This window comes from Rattus norvegicus, chromosome 2, assembly GCF_036323735.1.
Source record: "Rattus norvegicus strain BN/NHsdMcwi chromosome 2, GRCr8, whole genome shotgun sequence".
In the NCBI taxonomy this organism is placed as follows: domain Eukaryota; kingdom Metazoa; phylum Chordata; class Mammalia; order Rodentia; family Muridae; genus Rattus; species Rattus norvegicus.
The window spans coordinates 218417535-218443476 of NC_086020.1; the positions used below are offsets into that span (position 1 = coordinate 218417535).

The 25942-nt window shown below is 43.0% G+C and overlaps 1 protein-coding gene and 1 long non-coding RNA gene across 8 annotated transcripts in view; one reads left to right on the forward strand and one right to left on the reverse strand.

Moving 5' to 3' along the window:
* Ank2 (ankyrin 2) overlaps positions 1-25942 on the reverse strand; it is a 575860-nt gene that overhangs the window by 364980 nt on the left and 184938 nt on the right. The window lies entirely within an intron of this gene.
* LOC134485962 (uncharacterized) lies at positions 2948-14774 on the forward strand. The gene is made up of 2 exons (XR_010064428.1): positions 2948-13745; positions 14269-14774. It is a non-coding gene; the product is annotated as an uncharacterized LOC134485962 (long non-coding RNA).

Sequence of the window (25942 nt, forward strand, 5' to 3'; positions counted from 1 at the left end):
GTTACTGTTTCCAACACCATCCTTTAAGAAGATAGAAAAATTGTTCATGATAAATAATTGAAAAATATGTTCTGTGCTAAGAAATGTAAAGTATTATATTATTGGCTGGTTGACTCTTCAAATATTTTAATAAAGATGAAAGAAAGGTATATTTTTATTTAATTCCTGTTACTTATTCCTTTCTTAAAAGTCAGAAACTATTTTGCCGACCATGAACTATTCTTTAAAAAGGGTGGCTCTACGGACTATTTAAGGTAGGAAGACCAACTGCTTGAAAAGAAATGAAATGCCTGCTTCCTGCTCTTCTGAATTAAACACAATTCAACAAGAACTCGCAGGAGCATGTGTGTGACCATGCCCAACACAAGCCCCAAGGTAGCTGTGCTCAACCTGAAGCTTTAAACCCTTTGCGGGCAAAATGATCTTTACATGGGAGTGGTCCAAGACCATCTACATAGCAGATATTTACATTACAACTCATTACAGTAGAAAAATTACAGTTATGAAGTAGCAATGAAAATAATTTTATGGCTGGGGGTCACCACAACATAAAGAATTGTATTAAAAGGTCACAATATTAGGTAGGTTGAGTACCACTACTCTAATGATAGAAGATGTCTAAGACAGACTCTCTCTCTCTCTCTCTCTCTCTCTCTCGCTCGCTCGCTCGCTCGCTCGCTCCCTTCTTCCCTCCCTCCCTTTCCCTCTCCCACCTCCCTCTCCCTCTCCTTTCTCCTCCACTTTCAAGAAACCGAGTACAGGGGAAAGGGCCGCTGTATCTAGATTTGTCTCTGCGCTATGGACAGACTCTTAGAGGTAGATTTAACAACAAAAACAGATTAAAAAGAACAGTAATGTCACAATGAAGCTGTTGACCCAAAACACAGCTCTCGCTCCAAAGGGAACAAGAGGTAGTTTATCGTGAGCCAAAATTGAGTCACCATGTCCCAGAAATGTTAATTCAGGTTGCTCCCACGTGACATGCTTCACTAAGGAAGTAGCCATATGAATTTTTATAATCACAGAACAAAGGAGCCGTCATAAATAATGCATTTCCCAAATATATTGGTGGGAACCGTAGCTGACTGGCTTACGGGAAAATGGGGCATAATTCCACTTTAGGTTTCAGAGGCCATGTGATAACTTTCTGCACTTTGGGATTTGTGGAAGGGAGTGGTCTGCTAATAATATAGTTCAAAGGTTTAGTCCAAGGGGGTGCTTGCTTCTCTGCAGAGGTGGGGGATAAATGGTTGCTATGGGGACAGAGAGGACGGGAGATATCACAGTGGATTGCATACTAGTTATAAAAAATGAAACCGGTATTTCCAGGTCCCTACCATGCAAGCAAAAAGCCTGGTGAGATGGTTTATCTTTTAGCCTTAAGACTGCAGACAGCAGGGACACAAAGGTCCCAGGACTCACTCTCCAGCCAGTCCAGTCAAGCTGGCAAGCTCAGCTTGAAAGAGAGAGACACATATTCTCAAAAGGCAAGGTTGACAAGGATGGGTGGAGACATTCTGCCTCTCCCTCCCTCTCCCTCCTCTTCTCTCCCTACCTTGCTGGCTGGTTTCCATGGCTATTATGGTTTCAGTGTGAAATTTCATACATAGGCTCATGAGCTTGAACACTTGATTCCCAGCTGGCCATGCTGTCTGGGAAGGTTCTGGAATCTTTAGGGGGTACAGCTTTGGTGGAAGAAGTTTGTCACCAGGGGGTGTACTTTGGGGTTTGTAGCCTGTCCCCAACCCCTGGTCTTTCTCTCTGCTTCCTGTGTCTAATGTAATTGCTCTGTGTTCTGCGTTTTGACCGCCATGCAGGCCTCACCTTCCCACTGCTGTGTATGTCCCCCTCTGCCCCCGCCCTAATGGTCTGTATCCCTCTGGGACTGTGAGCCAAAATAAATCCTTTCTTCCTTAACTTACTTACTGAAGATGAGGGACACATCCCTCGGATGTCTCAAAACAATGCAGTAACTCCCAAGGCAGGTTACAGTACAATTGCTTAATTCTTAGGCTCATTTATAAACTTAATCTGAAGCTCCTTCATATCAACCTCACAGACAGGAGGCACTAGCCTACATAACGAGTCAAGGCTACATAGTGAGACCTTGTGTCAAGACAAAAATAAAAGGGAGAAGGAGGGAGAAAGGAAGAAGTGGATTGCAGGGTGGGGAAGGAGAAGCCATGGGGAAAACAGCCCAGTGGGTAAAGGCCCTTGCTGCCAAGCTTAACATGAGTTCAGTCCTTGGAACCCACATCAAGTAAATAAATAATTACCAAAATATTAAGCATGTGAGGGGAAGAAAATGTTGAATATCAACTTTTCAGATTGAAAAATATTTACAGCTGCAGTTAAGTTAAACTGCGAGTTAAGTGAAGTCACATACAGTCTTGTCATCAGCCAGGGTAGCGATCTTCCTCTGGGAGAATTCACTGGAAGGTAAATAATTGACACTCAGATCTAATAGGCAGGTGTTTGTAATGAAATACCCAGCGGTTGGGGTGCAGACAGAGGCAGTCCCTGGGCTATGACACCTCACAATTGGGGTGCAGACAGAGGCAGTCCCTGGGCTATGACACCTCACAATTGGAGTGCAGACAGAGGCAGTCCCTGGGCTATGACACCTCACAATTGGGATACAGACAAAGACAGTCCCTGGGCTATGACACCTCACAATTGGGGTGCAGACAGAGGCAGTCTCTGGCCACTTGACAATTACCAATAGAGATGGACCTGTTTGTTTCCACTGTGTTACATCTGATTCACAGAGGGACTATGACAGAGTGGAGGATGCTGATTCCTTTATAAATCACAGTACATGGAATAAGATCCCCAGGTCTCTCCTCACTTCCTCCAATTTAATTAAAACCTTTTCTGTTACATTAAATGTAACAATCAATGCATCATTTAAAGTTTTATATAACATTTTCCAAATCTAGTATTTTTTTTTAATTTCAAGTATATATTTGCCTCAGTTCTGCTTAAAGATCTGAAAATCATTACTCTTATCATTTCTTTGAAGGAGCAATGGCATTTTCCAGTTCACTCTTGCAAAACAAACAAAGTTATAAGAAAAGACTATCCCCAGAACAGGATAGGAACTCCATAGGAAGAAAAACAGACTCAACTAACCTGAACCACTGGGGCTCTCAGAGACTGAACTGCCAATCAAAGAACATACATGGGCTGGACCTAGACTTCCCTGCACATATGCAGCAGATGTGCAGCTTGGTCTTCATGTGGGTTCCAAACAACTGTAGTAGGAGCTGTCCCAAAAGCCGTTGCCTCTCCATGGGATGTGTCCTTCTAGCTGGGCTGCCTTGTCTGATCTCAGTTGAAGAGGGGGCACTTAATCTCACAGAGACTTCATGTGCCAGGGTCAGGGGATAACCAAGGGGGCCACCCACCCAGAGTAGAAGAGGAGGAGGGATTGAGGGAAGAGGTGAGCAGGAGGGGGCAGTGAGAGGGATGTAAAGTGCATTAAAATACACATGGAGGGACCCATGGCTCCAGCCGCATATGTAGCAGAGGATGGCATTGTCTGGCATCAATAGGAGAAGAAGCCCTTGGTCCTATGAAGGCTTGTTTCCCCAGTATAGTGGAATGCCAGGGTGTTAAGGTGGAAATGGGCGGGTAGGAGTAGGAGCATCCTCATAGAAGCAGGGAGAGGGCGATGGGAGAGGGAGGAGCTGGGAAAGGGGGATAACATTTGAAATTGTAAATACATAAAATATCCAATTAAAAAAAGAAAGAAGCGAAGAAACAAAGAACCATGAACTCAGAGACACCATGAACTCTGCTGAGTGTACACATGCACCAGCAGTCTATGCTCATGGCGCACAGACCCTAGCCAGATCTGCCTGCCTTTACAAAAGATGATGCCATATGGGCAAGAACCTCAGACAAACAGGCTTTCCTTAGCTGGGAATAGGACACCATCTTGGCTGGAGATGAAGAAGGGTGGTGTACATGAAAGAAAAAGTAACGGATACTAGTTTCTGGTTCAAGTACCCCTCTACCTAAATGTCTTACTTGATTATCTTCAAACTATTATTTGGCTGGCTGGTTTGCTGGTTGGTTAGTTGGTTGGTTGCTTGCTTGCTTAATTAGTTGCTTGGACGGGTGTGTGGTTGATTATTTCTTTGGTTGGTTGTTTGGTTGGTTGGTTGGTTAATTGGTTGGTTGGTTGCTTAATTAGTTGCTTGGGTGGGTGTGGTTAATTAGTTCTTTGGTTGGTTGGTTGGTTGGTTAATTGGTTGGTTGGTTGCTTAATTAGTTGCTTGGGTGGGTGTGTAGTTGATTAGTTCTTTGATTGGCTGGTTGGTTGGTTGGTTGGTTGTTTGGTTGGTTGGTTGGTTGGTTAATTGGTTGCTTGGTTGGCTGGTTAATTGGTTGGTTGGTTGGTTGGTTGGTTGCTTGATTGGTTAATTAGTTGCTTGGGTGGGTGTGTAGTTGATTAGTTCTTTGGTTGGTTGGTTGGTTGGTTGGTTGTTGGTTGTTTGTTGTTGGTTGATTTTAAAGCCAGGGCTACCACGTATCCCTGAACTTATTAGGTACCCTCAGGCCCTAAGAATTCACTCTGTACCCCCAAACTGGCACGTAATGCATGGTACTCCTCTTGCCTTAGCATGCCAAGTGCTGGGATTACAATGTGGGCCACCACACTTAGCACTGAAACTACAGTTATTCTAGCCAAATATAAATTATTGATCCTCCTCATGGTATTCTCCTCTGTCTTTCAATAATTGTTTCTGTTCCTCAGAACACGCAAAGGCACACCTCCTCTTAACTTCCCTTTTCCTGTCTCTACTTTCCTCAAGGCTATAATGGGAGCCAAACTGAAATGTAAGAGAAATGAAAGAAATGATTTATACAGAGAATGAGTTCTCCATTAGATAACAAATCAACTTATTAATCACTCTGTACCCCACAGCCTTCACCTCAAAATTGAAAATAAGACTTTCCTAAGGTCCAGGAGGAGGATGTGCCTACAGTTCCTGATACCTCTGCAAAGCTCCAATCAGCTCTACTGATGAGCATCCTAGGCAGAGCTGAGAGAGGGATATGTCCAGAGCCCTCTGAGTCCTCTCCTCCTTGCCTTATGTGTTTCCCTCGCTCCCAGACATTCTGCAATTCCACTGCACACTGAAGTAGCATGCCAAGTTTAGACTAGCATTTGATGTGGCTGTTTCTCACGTCCCTCCAGGTCTTTAAATTGGACACAGGAAAGCAGCAGGCCACCTTTTAATGGAAAACGTTTTTCTTGCTAAATTTGTATTGCTTTCCAATTTAAGCCCTTGCCATTGTGTTCCCACAAATGACACAATTTAACAGTGCATGGGCGGATTCTCCCGAGACTGAGAGGGTTCATGAAAATATTCATGAGAGGTGTGTCATTCTCCTTCTGAGCTACCCACTGCACCCAATTTAGAAAGACAAACTCTTGGCAGATGGGGCTCCTGGCCTCTTTCCAGTACGTGATTTGAATTGTTTTTCAGACATCACTAATCAGAGGCTGACTGAAACCTGCAAATAATTTTTTTTCTGTCCCAGAGATTCAAGTGACATGTTGGGATAAGGCAAGACACGTGTTATTCTGCCTCTTAACGGACCGTCAGAGTACAGTGGCTGGTGGTGTGAGCTGTTTGGGGGTTCCTAGGCCTACAGGGGAGTTTCTTCTCACTTCACTTCTCCCTGTAGTCAGAGGGACCGTGGCTGACCCCTAACAATAGTGCAGTGGCCCGAAAGAAATAAGGTTCTACTTTCAATCCAGTTCCTTAACGGAGAACTAACCACCATTACACAACTCATCACCCAAGCCATAACTATTTGGACTGAAGGGACAATGGTCATCAGTGGCCCTGGTTCTGCACTATTGAACGTTTTAATCAGCGTCCTTGGGGATGCCACATGGAGCACACTCATTAAGTTTACATGAGAAGCTGTCTGGAGGGAGCAAGGACAGCTCGGAAAAAACAGGAATCAACCCACTGTGGCCACATCCAGATGGATCCTTTGTCAAAAGCAATGAAGCCAACAAAGCCAGCATCACAAGAAAGGGAAGATGCCTTGGAAAAGAACTGAACCAGTCAGGAGCTCCAAGACCAAGGCTTAGCTGTACCCACTGCCCTCTGCACAAAACACATCACTTTGCTTTTATGTCTCAGGACATCTTAGTTTTCCGGCTGTGAAGACAGTGCTCACGCCCAGCCCCAATCACTGACTAGAGTCCGGTAAAAATCAAACTGCATTCATCTTTGTGGCATTGTGTGTGTCCCCATTCGTGCACATGGAATCAACATTAGATGTCCTCTATTTCTCTTCTTATTATTTTTTTCTAATCACAATAAACCAAATTTATGATCACATGGAGAAGTGCTTTAGGTGAGTTAAAGAAATTTTCTCCAATAGTTTCTCTCAATAATAGCTCCTGAAGGCAGGGTCCCTCACTGACCCTAGAGCTCATCTATTGTCTAGACATAGCTGGCCAACGAGTTCCAGTTATGTTCCTTTCTCTGTGCCCTGCCTTCAGGGCTGGTGATACAGATGTGCACACCCTACCTTTACGCAGGTGTTGGGAGTCTGAATTCAGGGTCTCATGTTGACACAGCAAGCACTTTGCTGACATCCATCTCCCCAGATCCTCTACCCTCGTTTTAAAAATAAAATCACCAACTGTGTAAAATCCAGAGAAACTGTCTGTGGTTGAAGTTACTTTTTGAGAAGTCTTGTGGAGAAATTATATTTGTAGAATACTGTTTCTTGTATACAGACACACACACACACACACACACACACACACACACTATTGCAGTACCTTACAGCAATTTTTTCTTATATACAGACAGACACACACACATACTTAACACACAATTTTCTTGTAGTGTCTTACAGCAAAGCTGTTTCATACAGATACACACGAACGCACACTCGCTCTTCTTGCGGTGTCTTACAGCAATGGTCACACGTTGACCATTCCCTTTACATCCCTGACCTTGATCTTCGTTTCTGGAACCACTTTTCTGTTATTCCTTAGACAACAGAATGAGCTGAAGCTCCAGAGACGACAAACGTGCTGAGTAGGCGTGCTTTCTGTGAGGAGCGGGGGCTGCACTCAGCTGTCTGTCTCAGAGATACTGAAAACTCAGTCACTCCGAAAGGGGGTGACTCTTAGACTTGGCTGGTAGACTTGGTGTGCAAATGAAGCCCACCCAAGGGACCCAAAGCTTGTGGTTTATGGCACTAAGATGGCCACTTTTGTTCTAAATGGGCAGCATTAAGTTGCAGTAAAAATAATAAGATTCAAATGTTCTTTGTCAAGAAAAGAAAAGGGGGAGGAAAAGAGGGAAAGAAAGAGGGAGGGAGGGGGAGGAAGAGGGTGAGGAAGGGAGAGAGCATTTTGTCGTTTCTGGAGTGTAACAGGTCTTGAGAACTCGAATGCCTCCAGTAAAACCCTATGAGGGATACGAAGATGAACCACCCCACAAGACCTCCATTGAAACAGGTACCCAGATAAAAGGTTCCTTTTGCTAAAATGCATGGACTCCCGTGAATAAAACACTGTTTCCGCCTTTGCTCCATCTTCTTTTCTTAGGCTACAGGCACAGAGACAAGCCCTTGTCCTTAACCTTTCTCTAGTCACCTTAGATTCCCAGAGCAGCAGGACAGACACCTTATTGCACAGCCCTCCCACACATACCCAGACAAAGGCCGTTATCTACAGTGGCTGGGACTGCGCCTGAACACAGAGGTGAGCATCTTGTAAGAGTCGGGTTAGCGGGACTTTGGGGCTATCTTCCAGAATGAGAACTGAGATACCCCACATCTGGGCCAATGAACTACGCAGAAAGACCCCATGTCTCCGCCTCAGTCCTTCCTCTGTTTAAGCCTAAAGCTCATGTCAGCACCACATTGGTGGACCTGGTGTCGCTAGACATCCGTGTCTGTTTTCTCAAATGTGACCACACTGAGTAAACACCCGCCTTGCTTTCTCCATCGCTCCTCTTATGGACTGGATGTACTGTGAATGGGTATCCAAAGCAAGCCTGCCTCAGTTTATCCTAAAACCTTTGGTCACCTGGCCACCAGGAGACTGTCTCTATAAGTGTAATCCCTGGCTTTTGTTTCTATGTCTTTCTAAGTCGTGATTCTGCTGTGAGCTTGACAGAGACAAGCTCAGAGTTTCTGCCCACTTCTTGCCAGTTTTTACTAACAATTATAAATACGTTCTTTTTTTCCCCCTATTTTCCTGCACGATTCTAATCAACTTGGTGCAAGATGGGAAGGAATCTCAAGGAACAAAATGCCTCCCTAAGATTGGTGCTGGAGACAAGCCTGTAGAGCACTGTCTGTCTATCCATCTGTCCGTCTGTCTGTCTGTCTTTCCTCTTTCTTTTGGGGGTTATTCAAGACAGTCTTTCTCTGTATAGCCTAATATTGGCCTGTAGAGGGCATAAATCCACCTGCCTCTGCCTCCTGAGTTTGAATTAAATGCCCACTCCACCATGCAGCCTCAAAATACCATTGAGTTCTTTTTCTGTTGGTCAACTACTTATGGGCCATACATGGGTTCTGGGAATTGAACTAGATCTTTTTGCTACTATCTCCCTACATTTTCTTAATTAGTCGTTGATATAAGATGGCCCAGCCCACTGTGGGTGGTACCATCCCTAGGCTGGTGGTCCTAGGTTCTATAAGAAAGCAGGCTGGGCAAGTCTTGAAGAGCAACACAGTAAGCAGCAATCTTCCATGGGCTCTGCATCAGCCCCTGCCTCCAGGTTCCTGTCCTGACTTCTTTCAATGATTAACAGGGATGTGGAACTGTAAACAAAATAAACTCTCTCCTTTCCAAGTGGCCTTAGTCATGATAACCTTAACTAAAACAGAAGCATTGGAAAGGAAGACTCAGGGAGATCAGTTGTTGAGAATAAAAACCCAGACAGGAGAAACAAATTACCGTGTTTCATAGCCCAGTAGGGTGCCCATAATATAACACACTGCATATTTCAAAATAGCTGGAAACAAAGATTTTTGCATCTTTTTCACATTAAAAAATGATATATGTTTGAGGTGATGGATTTGCTAATTATCCAAATGTAATGGTTACAAATTGTGTGCAGGTGTCAAAATATGACATAGCTCGTATAAACACATCTAAATAGTATGTGCCAATTAAAAATAAGTTAATACCCTTAGGATCAGATGTTAACATTTTATTGGTCTCTTCATCAATTAATCAAGTAGAAGAAATTCCTCGCGTTTGTTCATTTGAAATCGTCATGAGGTGAAATTTTTCACTCTTAACATTACGCTTTAAACTGTATGTTTAACTTTTATGTTCTTATTTGGTAATACTCTGTATTGTTTAATTGTCATATAATACTTTATATTTAAGTTGACAAAAGCTGTACATGTGTGTCAGAGGCCACCCAGCCTGCTTATGCCTTTCTTTGACTGAGCTAGGTGTTTTCCACTTCATGGACCCTTGTTTCCAGGTAGCATACATGGGGGTTACCAACGGTCAAGACTACAGGAGACTTTCTGCTAGCTTACTTCTACACAAGAACGAGTTTCACTCTGTTGTTAGTTAGAGATTTCAGGATATTGAAACTTATTGTAGGTAAGAAGTTTCTGGGAAATCAAAACTTAATGCCATTGGTTTCTGGTGTGATGTATGTTTATCGTTACCCTGACTACCAGTTTGTGTTGTGTGATTCTTTTTCTGCTTATAAGCAAGTGCTTTTTGCTTGATTAAATGAGACTTGATCAGAATACTGTCTTGTCTCCATTTCTTGGGCCTCTTGTCCCATCCACCCCACTCCCCTCTCCAGGGTTTCTGTTGATGTTCCCGCGGTCCGGAACATATAGGGGTTGTTGTACATAGATTTTTGACATGTTATCCATTGAGAAAAATTTATTAATATATGTTAACAACATACTAACAAATATATTATCTCAAGCTCTTTTTGTTTCCTTTGGAGTGAGAAAACTCAAGGCATACCTCCTCAGTCACCCTCAGATGTAAAAAGCATTGTTTGAACTGCAGTTACCAAGTTATATGCAATGTCTCTTTTTGAGATTTTTATTTTTTTATTTTGTGTGTATGGATGCTTTGCCTGAATATATGTCTTTGTGCCATGTGTGTGCAGTGCCAGAAGAGGATGCTGGATGCGTAGAACTGTCGTGACTGATGGCTGTGAGCCGCCTGGTAGGTTCTGAGGCTTGAACCCAGGTTCCCTAGAAGAAAGAGCAGGCAGAGCTCCTAATCCCTGGATCATCCGTCCCTCCAGCCTGAATATTCTCTTGAACTTGTTTCTTTTAGTTGTAATTTTGTACCTTTCAACAAAATCTCCCCAAAGTCTGCTTTTTTGTTTGTTTGCTTGCTTGTCTGTTTTTGTCTCTACATAGTCCTGGCTGTCCAGAAACTCTCTAGGTAGACCTGTCTGGCCTCTCACTCATAGAGATCCACTTGTCTCTGCCTCCCAAATGCCGGAATTAAAGGTGTGCACTGCTATGCCTGACTTTCAATGCCTGTATTATATGCAACTTACGTGTGTTTCTTAAAAGTTGTCCCGAATCGTTTGTGGAAAGAAGTCAAATGATAATAAATTAAAATGAGATGAAATCTGTATATGGGCAGGTGAATCTCTGTATTTTTAATAGTATCATACAGATATGCTGCTCTCGTTTACGTCCTATAGTTTAGCAACGTAGTTAAACACTATAGCGGGGCTTGCATCAACCAGTATTAGAATTGGGAGACAACCCGCTCATAACTTGAGAGGCTCTGCAGACATGCTACAAGTCACTCCTCTGCCTTTTAGCTGTGTTCAAGTGTGGTGTCTGAAGCACAACAATATATAAGATATATTCGATATAAGAAACATAATATCCATCAAATATAAAAGGGAGCTCATGGGCTGAGGATGCAGCGCAGCGATGGATGCTTGCCGGTGCCCTGGGTTTAATCCCAGCCCTGTGGTTAAGGAAAGGAGAGCTTACTGAAGGAACAGCTGTTCTAGCTGTCCTATGTACCAGGAGCAAAAAGAGAGAGAGAGAGAGAGAGAGAGAGAGAGAGAGAGAGAGAGAGTATTATCTCCTTTTAAAGGCAAACTTGGGTCGCATGTAACAACAGCACTCTCAAGCAAGCTATGCTGCTTTTGAAAAGCCAGTCAGATTAGACCTGCCCAAGTTTTCCTCGTCAGTTGAAATTCTGCTGTTCAAAGCATTGACTTGGAGAACACAGCCCGCTCCTTCCTCTTTTCTTCCCCCTCTAGCTCCTTCCTTGTGTCTCCTTTAACTTCAAACTTTCCCTGAAGCCTCTGACTTAGAACAGGATAATGGGTAAATATCGAAGTCCTGCACAAATCCAACCCATTTAAGAAGCTAGCCTGGGCTACATAGCTAGACTCTGAGGCAGTTGACCAAACCGTCAATGAACACGTCTTTTTTAAGTTTGAAAAGGTAAAGATTTTTCTTACAAGACAGATTTGGAAGAATTGGGATATAGCCCACCTAGACCAATGTCTATTCAGGGCTACTCAGGAATGAACAACCTCTTCCCCAGGGGAAAAGGGATGAATCAAAAACTTTCTTAGTCTTTATTCGTAACCAACACTTTTGTATTCCATATTGTAAAAAAAAAAAAAAAAAAAAAGGAATTTCCAATGCATGCTGTTATTAGCTTAACATGTTCACACCATTAATGGATGTTCATACCATTAATGGTTGGTTTGTTCTGAGTTAATCCGCAAGCCCTGTACCTCAAATACCCCTGGTGTAAAAGGTCGATACCATCAGATGCAAACTAGCCTGGGCATTTCAAGAAGTGACTGCATAGTGGAAGAGTAAAGACTGGGGGATGGGGATGGTGGGGGGAGGGCACCAAATTAACATATGAAAGAAGCCAGTTGGCAGAGTAAAGGCCTGTGCTGTGTAATCGTGGGAAAGGCAGGTGCTCTGTAAATGGTCTATAAAGGGTCACGCCTAATATTTTGGGGGCTTTACCCTCAGAGGCTCACTAACCCGCTCCCATTCTCGGGGTTGCTTTCTCTTTCTTAACGAACCGTCTATACTTCTACCATGAGTTCCTGCTCCTGTTCTTTGTGGTGGGACACAGGAACCTGGACCCTTTAAGAGGCATTAGAGGACGTCTTTGCAGGTGCTTGCTCTGTGCCTGTTCCTCCTGACTTCAGACGTCCACAGAATAGGAGAGCGGCAGGAATGATAACGAGAGAAGCTCAGAAATGTGGCTGGCCCCCTGACCAGAGAGACAGCTGAGCTCTGGAGTGAGCCTCTGCTCCCTCCTCCCACCCCTTTGTGAAGTGCTGGTTGGAGAGATGTTGCTCACGTGTCTGGCTAACCCGCTGCCTTCTCAGATCACGGACTCCCCAAGTCCAGTGCAACATACAGATTCACTTCCTGTCTCTACCCTTTCACTTCCTGTCTCTACCCTTTGACCTTCGCAGTGACAGGCGCAGTGAGCTCTGCTGTTCCAGTGACCCTGTGAGCAGGTTAGAGTGGCCGCAGCAGTCAGGAGAGATGGATGCTCATGGAGAACAGCTTAGAAACAACTTTTGTAGAAGTCCACTCGGTCCTCACTTAGGACCAAGGCAACCTAAAATCCGAGCAAAAGCCTAGCGTCTCCGTGGGTCTCCTACTTGGGTGGGGGCAGAGCAATAGGCCTTCCATTTCCTTTGATACCTTGCCCCTTCAGGCACTCAGATGAAACAGTTGTCTGTGGTGGTGAGGCTGCGCCCTAATGGAGACAACCAGGCCATGAGAACGCCTGGAAAGAACTTCTTCTAACTCCCTGGCAGAATCCAACCTGAGACAATGGTGCGTGGGACCACACCTTGACCCAGACCGATTGAATACACATACTACTTGCCCTTTGGTCCACTTCTTGTCCTTGAACCTAAAGTTCAGGTCGGTACCCAGTGATGGGGTGGGGGTCACTGGACCCTTTAATCTGCTCTGCTTCCTAAAGCAGCCACAGGGACCAAGTCTCACTCTGCTTTGCTCTTTTTCACAAATCTTTAACTCATGGGATGGGCAGCGAAGCCTGGCTCTCTGGGACTGCTGGAGTCCAGGGTTTTGCCCTAAAATTTGTTATAAACCAAGCCATTAAAGGAATGGGGAGGTGGCTTGGTCAGTAAAGTGCTCACTGCACAAGCCTGGTGACCTGTTTCTGACCCCCCAGAATCCACGTTTGCTTTTCTGTCGCTGTGAGAAACTACTTGACCAAAAGCAAGGTGGGCAGGAAAAGATGTATTTCACCTTCCCCTTGAGGTCACAGCTCACCCCTGAGGGAAGTCATAACTGGAGTTTGAGCAGAACTTAAAGTAGCTAGCTTTCTTCCCTAGCCCAGGCCCACTGCCAAGGGATGCATGAGCCACAGGGGGCTCAACTCGCCATCAAGAAAATTTCCCGGGGTTGGGGATTTAGCTCAGTGGTAGAGCGCTTGCCTAGCAACCGCAAGGCCCTGGGTTGGGTCCCCAGCTCCGAAAAAAAGAAAAAAAAGAAAGAAAAGAAAAAAAAAGAAAATTTCCCACAGACAGACTCACAGACCAACCTGATCAAGGCGGTTCTTCAACCGGGGTTCCTTCCTCCCAGGCAACTCTACTTCATGGCAAAGTGCCATTCCACAACTGGAGAGGTGGAGACAAACAGATTCTGGGGCTCACTATCTAGTCAGCCCAGACTACTTAGCTCCAGGTCACTGAGATCCTGACTCAAATAAACAGGTAGGTGGATCCTGAAGAACTACATGTGAGGTGACCTTTGGCCTTCACATGTACTTGCACACAGGCCACATGCATCAGCTTACATACATGTACTAGCGTGAACACATGCACATACAGGTACACACACACACACACACACACACACACACACACAATTATACACTCTAGAACAGAGTGTTTAAGGCTTTAATCCTATGCTAAGCTAATTAAATCATGGAGGGTTGTGTTACTGTATAGAAAAGACACATACTTTCTAACTTTAGGTCCCCTTACTCTGTAGTAATACTGCTGTGACTTATAATGGTGGTTGTTATAGCAACCACAGTCACATGTGATGACTCTACTGGGGAATTTGTTGTTGCAAATTTTTCCATACTCCCACCCCTTTCTTAATTGGGGTGTTGGGATAATTTTGCCAAAAATACGTAGAGGAAAAAAATCTGGCCCAGGACTTCATGTGCACCGAAGATCACGGTTCTTCAACCAAAGCCCCTCTTTCCTCACTGATGGCCTCCCTTGTCAGTCACAGATGTGGAAGAACAAGCTCTCACTGCGGCTCATCACCAGCCTAATCTAAGGAACCTTGTCCGGGATGAGCTGACAGAACCTGCAATCAGATCACTCTGAAAGCAGCCTGTGGCCGGGAGCCTTGGTGTTCTGGTGTTCAGCTGCCTCACTATGTCTTTGAGCCCGTCCCGTGATGCACATCTCAGTTCAAGAGCTAATGGTTCGTAAGGAAGTTCCTCAAAGGATCATCTCTGATAGAATGGTTGATGCTTTTCAATTTGCACATTCCACAGGCATATCCCCCTAACATCAAAACAAGAGCGGATTCCACAATTTCCTGGCTATCATCACAAGCTCCTTTGTCTGTTCGCTTCAAGCTGACAGGGGAAATGATTGAATATTAAAATAAGCAAGATGCTGCTTCTGCCACTCACTCCAAGATTTTGGATATAATATCTGTTAGAGATAAAAGTGAAGGTTGTAACTAAAATAACACCGGTACTGATGTTAAAAATTTTAAAATCAAAAGATATACAGATTTGACAGATTTTCTTGGGAGAGAGAGAGAGAGAGAGAGAGAGAGAGAGAGAGAGAGAGATTAAATCACTTAACATTTTTGTACTTACTACAGTGTCCCATGCCTTTGGAAGCATAGGCTTCTCCACAGATAACAAAGGACGTGATGTTAATGGGAAACTTTGGTCATCTTGGATCCTACTTGTGCATCAAAGGAGGGGCCCTCAGAGTCCTTATTACCGAATGTCCAAATAGTTCAGCTCTAGCATCTTGGCAATGTGAGGAAATTACTTCAAGTCTTTAGGTTCTCACTACTCACTTAGAAGAAGAAAGATGGAAATCAGGAAAGAAGTCCTGATTTCACCAGAAAGAACCAGGGCCATAACTCCAACTCACATATTAGCCTCTTCCTTGGAAAGCAATCCACTACATTAACTCCCTCGATTGGACCTCAGGACAGTACCAGTCCTTGCCAGTATTTAACATCAATAGGCACTTATTTCATGAGGGATTCAATTAAGAGGCTTCTGAATTCTCTTTGGAGAGTCTATTTCCTCCTACCTCTTAGAATTATTTAATATATTTTAATGGCCTCCCAAATGGCTCGTACACCAGAAAGCCAGCAGTTTGGTCTGGCCCCCTGCCTCAAGGTCCCCACTAAGGGTCCTTTCACGTATCAGCTGTGCTCAGTCAGGCTGCAAATGAAATGTGGCAGCCCAGGAGCACAGGGTCAGGAGGAACACTTCATCCAATAAATGTTTGCCAGGATTTACGCCTCAAATACCACAGGCTGAGCGGTATTAAATATTTATAAAATGGCGTCATGAGGCTGGTGTGCCACATTTGGTAGAATATCTACATGGCTAAAGTCATGGCTGGTACGCGTTATGAATGTCATGTCTCCCTAAAACACAGCAAAACAGAATTCTAGTCCCTCTGAACTGGAGAGATAGATAGATAGATAGATAGATAGATAGATAGATAGATAGATGGATAGATAGATAGATAGATAGATATAAATAAATAGAGATAAAGATAGAGAGATATATGCTTTTAAGTTTTATTTATCAGTTGGGGGTAGTGTTTCAGGGTGTATATATGGAGGTCAAAAGACAACTTTGTGGAGCTTGCTCTCTTACTCCCTTTTATGTAAATTCTGAGGATTGGATTTAGGTCAGCAGGTTTTTGTTGCAAGCTCTTTACCCACTGAACCATCTCACCAGAGTTCCCCGTATACATAGCAGCAATACCGCAGTCATTCAGAATATGACTTGAGATCTCACAATGGCCCACTCACCCTGACAGTACTGACGACCTTTGGTCCTGTGACATTACGAACAGTCAAAGTCAGCAGGTGATAACAGATACACGAAACAGATCTACGCTCTCGTAAGAAGAACCTGTTTGCCTTACACAAGCACAGCTATAATAGTAGAAGTGGATTTAGTACATCGAGATTGTTAAACATTGCCGGGCATGGTAGCCCTGGGGAGCATGAGGCGACAGTAGGAGATCTAGGCAAGGTCACTCTGTCCTACACAAGACTCAGCCTCAAAAACAAACAACCAAATAAAACAATGAACACAGTACTGTCTATTTGAAACACACACATGTCTTTGAAAGAGAAAAGATGAAGTCTCAAAGCATTCTCCAGGAGCCTTCGGGAAGGGCTTCCCGGGGAAATGTGAGTCAGTCCAAGAGAACAGAGGCAGAGCTAGCAAACTCTGCAAACACACCAGCACACAGAACGTTTCTGCTAGCGCACTGCTGACTTAGTAATGAGAGGCAAGGAGATAATGAGAAAATATTCACCTATTAGTGTAAAACATAGGATGTTGAATGAATACTTTATCATCAAAATGATTAGCAAGAACTAACCAGAGAATCCTGTAGGAAATAATCTGCTTCTCTATCCCTCAGTGACCCCATACGAAAATCTATTCCATAAGAAAACTTGGTGGGGCTGGGGATTGGCTCAGATGGCAGAGTGTTAGCTTAGCATACAGTCCTGGATTCAATTCCCACAGCACATAAACTGGACTTGGTGGTGCACACCTGTCATCTCAGCACTTGGGAGGTAGAGGCAGGTGAGTTGGGAGTTCAAGGTCATCCTCACCTCCATAGTGAGGTTGAGGCCAATCTGGGCTACATGAAACCCTGTCTCAAAACAAAACAAAACACCACTGCCCATGTCATTCCCCACCTAGAAGCTACAACAAGTCATGTGTTTTCTGGTACTGGGTGTTGTAGATTTGGGGTTCTTAATGCTGGATGCACACTGTAAATACATTAGAAGCTCTAGAAAGAAATAATATATGGGCCCAGTCCCCATATTGTACAAATTCAATTAGGATCTTTGGGGTGTGGGGTTCGAGTGTTATTCTATTTAAAAGAGCCTCATTATTTAACAGGCAGACTTGATTGCAAACCACGGCTTATTCTGACTTTTCGAAGTCTACCCAGTGAGGTTTGGATATTATAATTATCCTAGCAATTTTAGATGAGTTGCATGATCCATTACAGTAAACTAAAGGGAGAGAAAATTATTCAGGAAACTTGACCCTAGACACAGGGTGGGACGGTCTGAAACACGAAGACTCAGCTGTTCCATCCGGTTGCGACTGACCACGGAGTGCTGAAGAGCCATTGGGAGTCTCAACCCCTGGCCCACGAGACCTGCTGTGAGTGAACTGAAATGAACTGGAACCATGCTGTTTCTTACCTTCCTAAGGGCTCCAGAATCTGGGCATTCATAGTTTAGTTCTGATGAATCTGAAGCAAGGAAGCTCGCAATGTCTATTACTCTGTTCCCCCTGAAGAACCACACCTCAGGTGAGTTCTAATCCTCCTACGTAAGATGAACTGGTGCCCACTGCCCAGTTGTTATTGTCGAGTTGACTTGTGTCATCCGGGGAAGCCCTTGATTCTCTTCACACAGAATCCCCTGTCACTACACAAGACAAACACTTGCCCCAGGCTCTCTGCCCAAGAAGGAACTAGCTTCCATCCAGAGCTTTCCTTTGCAGAGGGATTCTTGTAATGGGATCTTGTCTGCAGCTCATTCATCGCCATTAGGCTCCCTATTAAAAATAAGAGTTTTATGGGCATAATTATGACAGGCCTTAGAAGACAACAAGGTAATGCGAGACTGACCAGAAGCAGAGTAGTACACAGTCCTTACACGTAGTGTTATTTGCACGAGCATTGTGTGTGGCAGGGAGCACACACAATCTAGAAGTCCTTTTGTGGAGGAGTAAGATGATGAACTAAACACCCTCCCGGGGACATTGTGGAGGTTGAAAGGTGCAAGGCATGTAGGGAAACAAATGTGGCGAACCAGTATCAAAATCAACTGTTTTGTTACTCTGAAACAATAGCAAACAATAACAAATGAGATGTTTGAGTTTAAAATTAACACTATTTTATTATTTAAAGAATAAATCTTCACAAGGTATGGGCTGGGGGTGCAGTTTGATTGATAGAGTGTTTATTTAGCATGTACAAGGCTCTGTGTCTTGTCTGTCAGGCCCTCACTCAGAAATAGAGTCAGGGGAGTCAGGAGTTCAAGGTCCTCCTCTGACAGAGCAAGTTTGAGGCTGCGTCATGAGAGACTGTTTTATAAAAAAAAGCAAACTTTTTAAATGTAAGGAAATGGTGTTTGTTTATTATTGAATTTATTTAAACCTAGATTTCAATTGAATTCAACCTACTTTGGGCGATCATGGCCTCCTCAAAGGCTGGAGCTGATTGGGTTCTTTCTTTCTTCATTCATTGATTGGTTTGTAGTGCTGGGGTCACACCCAGGGCCTTGTGTGTGATGGGTACGTTCTAGATCACTGAGCCACATCCAGATCCAGGGACTGATTCTGTTCTAATGACTAGATAGTGATAATTTTATTCCATAGTTTAGAGTTTTAAGTGTACCTTTTATACTTTCTCCTTTCAAAACAAACAAACAGAACAGAACATTGAAAGCCTTTTCACACCCTTAACCTGCATCTTCGTAGGTAACAACAAAGCATATCCTTCTTAGGTACAGGCTAGAAACTCAGAGACTAGCTCTCTTTCATGGTTCTGCAGTTGTTCCGGAAAAATAGAGACAAATCTGAAAGCAAAGGCTGAAACCATGTTCAGGTTATGGGTTTTGCTCAGGAAAGTTTGGGAAAGCAGTGTGTTAAATTTCGAAGGATACTACAGTGCTGTTGTTTGATAATTAAGATATATAGAGTTATAATTAAATTATATCTCAAACAAATTAATATATCTTTCAGATACCCCACTCCCTATTGGTTTTGCTGTGTCTGCTGTATTTTACTACAATCTCTGCTTTCGAGGTTATCAGCGATCTCCGGCACAGATCTAAAATACTGCACAATGTCGTGCCGGATGCCCGCGGGCCCAAACCCAGCTTTCCGCTTTTACAGTGAAGCCAGAAGCAACCATGGCGGGACCATCCATGTAATAGAAACTTACTGATCTGGTGTGCAGCTCAGAGCAAGCCCTGGCCAGCGAGCCTGAGTCACCCATGGCGTCAAGGCTTCTAATGGCTACTCACAGCAGCTTCACTTAGTGCTAACGCTGAATGCAACTTGTGGGTAACATAAAACTTGTAGAATGATGAGAAACAATCAAATACTGACATATCAGACCTAAAGACAATCGCCGTAATAGGGAAAGGATGTTTAGTGTCCTGGATGTAATGACTGTCAGTCACAATTGAGCACAGCTTGCTAACAGTCACCAAAGTTCATAAAATCTATGAAAGCACTGGGTGGCGGCAGCACATGCCTTTGAACGCCAGCACGCAGGAGGCAGAGCCACGCCCATCTCCCTGAGTTTGAGGCCCGCCTAATCAACAGAGCCAATTCCAGGACAGCAGGGGCTACGCAAAGAAACCCTGTCTACAAAAACAAACTAAAAAAGATGAAAACACCTTGGGAAAAATTAACCACATGCAATTTTAAGGCACAGTGTTATTTCATCACTTATAAATTGAGTATGTTTCTAAAGGGAACTTTTACGAATTTACGAATAAATTTTGGAATTATTTCTTTTGGATAATGACTGTTAGGTGTCTAATAATGTAAACAAACCAGGCTTGTCTGTTTGCTTGCTTTGTTTTGCTGTTTTGTTTTGTTTTGTTTTTTTCACCTCTGAAAGAGCCATGTGTAGAAAGGGAAAAAAAAACAAGCTATCATCTCAAATAATAAAATAGTAAATGAATCTTCGCCCACTAGGTGGCAGTAACAATAAATAAGAAAATCATCACAAACTAGAAGGGGAAAAAAAACCAAAACACAACAACAACAACAAAAAAAATCAATTGATACATCCGTATTCTTTTTTTTTAATTAATTAAGAAATTCTTTAAAAGGAGATAATGACCTTTAAAGAAAACTCTGTTGAGGGGCCAGTGAGACAGCTCAGGGAGTACAGGCGCTGGCTGCCCAAGACTGATGAGTGGAGTTTGATCCCTAGAATGTACAGGAGAAGAAAACTGACAACCGAAAGTTGTCCTCGGGACTCCATGTGTATGCAGTGTGTGTGTGTGCGCGCGCGCGCACGCACACACACACACACACACACACACACACACACACACACACTGAATTAAATCACTTTTTAAAAGATCTATTCACACTAGCTGTTTATTCCATTTCTACGCCTCCTAGAAAATGCCCAGGCTGTGAAAATGGGCCTATTATCCATGACCACTCAAATGACTCAAGTAAACTGTGTCCAACATTTTGGCAGCCAACCTTGCAAGCATCTTGCAAAAGCAGAATTAAACTATATACTGAGTTTTGAGACCTGGTCTCATGTAGCCCATGTTGCTTTCAAATTAACTGAGGATGACCTTGAACTCCTAGAACTCCTGCCACTACTTTCCACATGCTGGGGTTATAGACAGGTGCCACTATATCTGACTATGCAAATATCTTTGATGTAAACACAGAGTCAATAAATACAGGTCTGTAAAGTCATTTTTAATGATTAAGTAATGCTTGCTTGTTTGATTGTCATAACTGTCGATTTCTAATTTATTAACAGGTATTTCACTGAATAATAATTTTCCCTTAAAAATATAGTATTAAATGGTCAAATGTGTCTTTGTACACTTGTATAATAATTTTCTTAGGATAAATTTATTTTTTAATATTTTACTTTATTTTGTCTGCATATGTCTGAGTACAATGTTCACACAATGCCCAGGAGGCCAGAAAAGGGTATCAGATCCCTGGAACTATAACAGACAGTTGTGCACAATCACGTGTGTGCTGAAAATTGAACCGTAGTCCTCTGCAGGAGCGATCAGTGCTGTTAACCATGAGCCAACTCTCTCGCCTGTCTCAGGATACATTTCTAAACATGAAATCATTTAACCAAGATGGTGTGCCTTCACCCTTCAAGAATGAGAATACACTGCTTCACCCATGTTGGTATTTGCTGTTTTTAATATTCAGCATGGAAGGTGAATTTTCCTGTAAATATTTCAATTTACTTTCTGTGAATTCTTTCATTCGTTTATACAATCATCCCACAAACACATGAACACCCATTGTGGACCATCTTACATTGTATAAACATCAGGGAACAAAACAGAGATTAGACCCCAGGGAGGAAGTCCAAAACGAGCCAGAGAGTGACAGAGCTTAAGACTGAGGGGGGAGGGAGAACAGGTCATACACACTCAGGTTATTTTGTGTGGTAGAACTCTCAATTACAGGTGCGTGCGTGCGTGCGTGCGTGCGTGCGTTCGTGCGTGCGTGCGTGCGTGCGTGCGTGCGTGTGTGTGTGTGTGTGTGTGTATCTTCTTTTTTGAGATGTCTATTTCTATCCCTTGCTCATCTCTGCCATATCCACATCCTGCTTAATGATCTCGTTATATACTGAATGCTATTAAGTCCTTTCTGTCCATTACTTTCACAATGTGTGATTCATCTTCAAAGTTAACAATGCCTGTCATGTGGAATTATTTCATTTTTACAGACCCCAGCTGATGGTTCCTTTCCCTTGATAGTTTCTTAGCATCCGCATCGTATTAGAAAGGCTTGATTGGAAGAAAGCTGACAGCATTGTGGCTTTCTTGCATTTCTGTCCATTTTCTTTTGCATTTTAACCTTTAACCCATCTCAGGTATGTTTTTGAATATGCTATCACAGTAGAGGTAAATTCTTTTTTTCCATATGTTTAGCCTAATATCAAAATACAATTTTCAAAAAGCTTTTTCCAATCTGTCTGGTTATTACATTTGAATAAGAATGTAGAATAGAATTCTGTTCGTTTGGGATTTAAGCCATGGCCTCAGCCAGTGATCAGAGTAGAAACCCATCGTGTGAGGAGTTGTAAGAACTAGCTTACTGAATCTCTACAGAGACTGTTTCTTCTGAATTGCATTTTAGGTAGAGGATGCCGTGGGGTACTCTTCACAAAGCAAGCCATGTGGGACAAAGAGGACTAAGAGAATGCCTTTGGAGATGTCTGTAGGTTTTCCCAGCTGGGAATAATCTAATTTCTTTTAAGACGAAACCAACAAAGCTTTGATTAGTTAGCTGGACACAGGTCACATGAGCTTGATGCTCCGGTCTCAGAAGCCGTTACCTGCTCAAGGGCAAGCGTAGCATCGCAGCAGAGGGGAAAAGGATACCAGGACTCGTGACTCTGAAAAGTCCCAGAAACACCTTCGCTCGAGTCTAGCAGCCTCAGAAAACGGACAGGAAAAGATGCTTTAGCTAGCTCTGTTTCTCTATTCACGATCTTTCTGAGCCCAAAAAAAGACCTTAAAGCAAGAGGATGGGCAAGAAAAATGAAAGAAAATGTAACCGAAGCTCTTCTCAGTCTGAATGATGCCGCGGTCAACTACAGGTCAGTTCTGAAGTAGGGAAAGACAGAGCTTTTAAATTAGATATTACCATAAAGGCTTTCCATACTTGGTCAAGACTTCTGACATTTATAAATGAGACCATGCCAGCCCATTCAAGTGACCAGATAGGTAGAAGATTACTTGAGAAAATATCCAAGGCAAGCAAAGAGAGATGACAGAATTTATTTTAATTAAATATTGAGAGGTAATCAAAGCTGTTTCCTGTGTTTCATCTCTTCATTAAATCCAGACGGTTACTCATTTATCAGATAATTTGATTTCTTTCTGAATTCTATTCTGGTTTATAAATCTGCCTCTTCCTTCACCAGGCCCACACAGTATTAATTAAAAATCACTGCTAAGGTTTCATTGTTCAAAGACAAAAAGAAATAAAATGGTAAACTTTAACCCAAACTAAGTTTTTGTGTGGTGTCATTAATTTTAAAGTAGGAAGATGGATCATAGATATGTTCAAATTTTCAAGATATATTTATATATGCACTATATACGTACATTATATATATATACATATATATATATATATGGTTTTTCTTTTTTTTAAGATTTATTTATTTATTATATATAAGTACACTGTAGCTGTCTTCAGATACACCAGAAGAGGGCATCAGATCTCTTTACAGATGGTTGTGAGCCACCATGTGGTTGCTGGGAATTGAACTCATGACCTCTGGAAGAGCAGTCGGGTGCTCTTAACCGCTGAGCCATCTCTCCAGCCCTATATATGGTTTTTCAAGATGCTAGTTTGAAGATAAGCAAGAGCAGCTATCCTAAACAGTCGTCTAAACCACCCATAGCCACATATTACATGTGTGTGCTCTTACATGACTAGCTATTCCAATGGCCTCAACCTAAAAGTAGTTTGTTTCCATCTTCCATTGCCTATCTTCCCTAACCTTAGATGTGAAGACAAAAGTGTTCAGTATGTATATGCATGTATATATTAGGAATATGTGTTATAAATTATAAGGGTTGGGCTGGGGATGGCTCTTATAAGTAGAATACTTGCCTTGCATGCATTCGGCCCCAGGTTCAAAAACCATGTTCTGTGACTTTTCCTGGGACCATGTGAACAAGCCTCTACTTATTCTAGACAGGGAACCACAGTGGGCCTGGATCTGATTTAGTGAACCGCTAGGGATTACAGGAGCAGGAAGTTACATCACCGAAAAAGCTCACCTCACCAAGGGTGATAACTCTTGAAAGTTGCGTCCCTGGAGCTTCATGCACAGTTTTGGGACAGCTCTACTGAGGAATCTCCTTTCCTCACACAGTGTTACTCTTTTTATATAGTTGGAGGAGCCATGTAAATCTTGTACACTTCGGGAACTTCCTAACACTTGTTAATTGTACTTCCAGTATTCATCACAATATGTTTTGTGGAATTTTACTTCTTATACTTGTCACAGTATGTTTTGCAGAAATAAGGAAAATATAACATCTGTGTTAGGTTTGGCTTTTTGAAATCCTGAAGATTTAACCAGAATATCACATGCCAGGCCAACCCTCCACATTCAGCCATGCCTCCAGTCTGAAGTAAGTCTCCTGACTTAAGAAGACCTCAGGTCTAGTTCAAGGGCATTGGTCATGATGAGAATAGCAATCCCTACTGCACTAGGTCTCACTATTAGCATACATTTCATCCTGAGAAGATGAGACATTACAAACTAGGAAGTACAAACTTCATGCACTATTTGGATGTTTCTAAATGATGACGTGAGGTGCTGAATGTAGTTACCTGTGAGATATCCTGCGTGAGGACCATGTCTACTTGACAACTCCGTCCCATGTGCCTCATCACTTTCCCCTTGTTGACTCTGTGGTCACTATACGTTGCACCTACTCATTTTCATTTTATAAAAACGTCTTCATTTTATAACATGCGACTTCTAGCTATCTGGAAATAGCTAAATTTCAAGCATCTAATATCACAGGTTCTAGTTGGTGGTAGCTCTTTGTTCCTGTTGTCTGCAGGCTTCATCTTCCCATATTTTAAGGGTATGAAAATATAGTTAAATAACTCTAGACATTTTGTGGCATGACTCAGAGTGAACTGTAAGCACCTTATGTGATAACATGCTTGTGAAACAAAGATTTCCATTAAAATTTAAAGCATACGTCATCTCATAATGAGCAAAATAAAATAGCTAACCATAAAATAGGTACACTCCATAAAATCAGTCCTTAATTGAAAGGTGACACATCAGGAATGATAGGTGGTAGGCAAAGGTTTAGTTATGGTCTCTACCCTCACAGAGCATTAAAATATTATGTGACAGCATTATATGCTTGACGAGCCTATAGCCACTCATAAAAAGAATAATGATGGCCAGGTAGGGCAATGCACACCTTTAGTCCCAGCACTTGGGGGGCAGAGGCAGGCAGATTTCTGAGTTAGAGGCCAGCCTGGACTACAGAGGGAATTCCAGGACAACTAGGACTACACAGAGAAACGTGGTCTTGAAAAAAAACAGATAGAATGCAGAGGAGGAGAAGGAGTGTTGGGTTCTTTCTGCACCAAATCAAACCAGTACTAACTGGAAAGGTGGCCTGAAGAGGGAGCACTGAGTGGAGACTTAAGGTTGTTGCTTCTTGACTTGCAACGAGCCTATCGACTGAGTAAATCACTCATGAAGAGTATTTCAAAAGGAAACAGACGTCCAACACAGAACACTGCTGTCTTCCAGCTCCATCATTTAGGGAAAAGAGGTAATCTCCCTGGAGTTCAGTCTGCCTACCTCTAATTGGGATAATGACACTCAGCCCCCAACGCAGCAGAGAGCACTTGATGTCACAGTCTGGAGGAGTGCTCAGCGAGGTGTCTGGCGTGGTTTAGTAGTCATTTTTAAAGAAATTTAGAGTTTTACTGTCATGTGCCCCAAAATTAGTTGACCCGATACTATTCCTAGTGGGCTAGATGGACCTCATTTATTTATAACTTAAAAACAGTGAATAAAAGCAGCTTCATCTCTGAGTGAAAGTCTGCCTTCTGTTTGTCTGAAGTCCCACCCTCCAACTGTCATCGGCTTAAGAACTCCTTTAGGGCCCATTAGCACTTAGGGCAATGCAGGCTAACACCACGGGCCTGTGAGCTTCCCCAGGGCTTGGACTTATAAAAGCTGATGCACACTCTACATCCAGGCAAAGACAGCTCTGCTGGGACCTACCCAGAAGGTCTCGGGTGTCTTCTGGATAACTCTCAGCTCCTGCTTTTGACAAAGCCAGGAAAAACAAGGATCTCTGGGCTTCGAAAGCCAAAGTTCAGAAAGCCATTAACAACGCATTTGCTCCC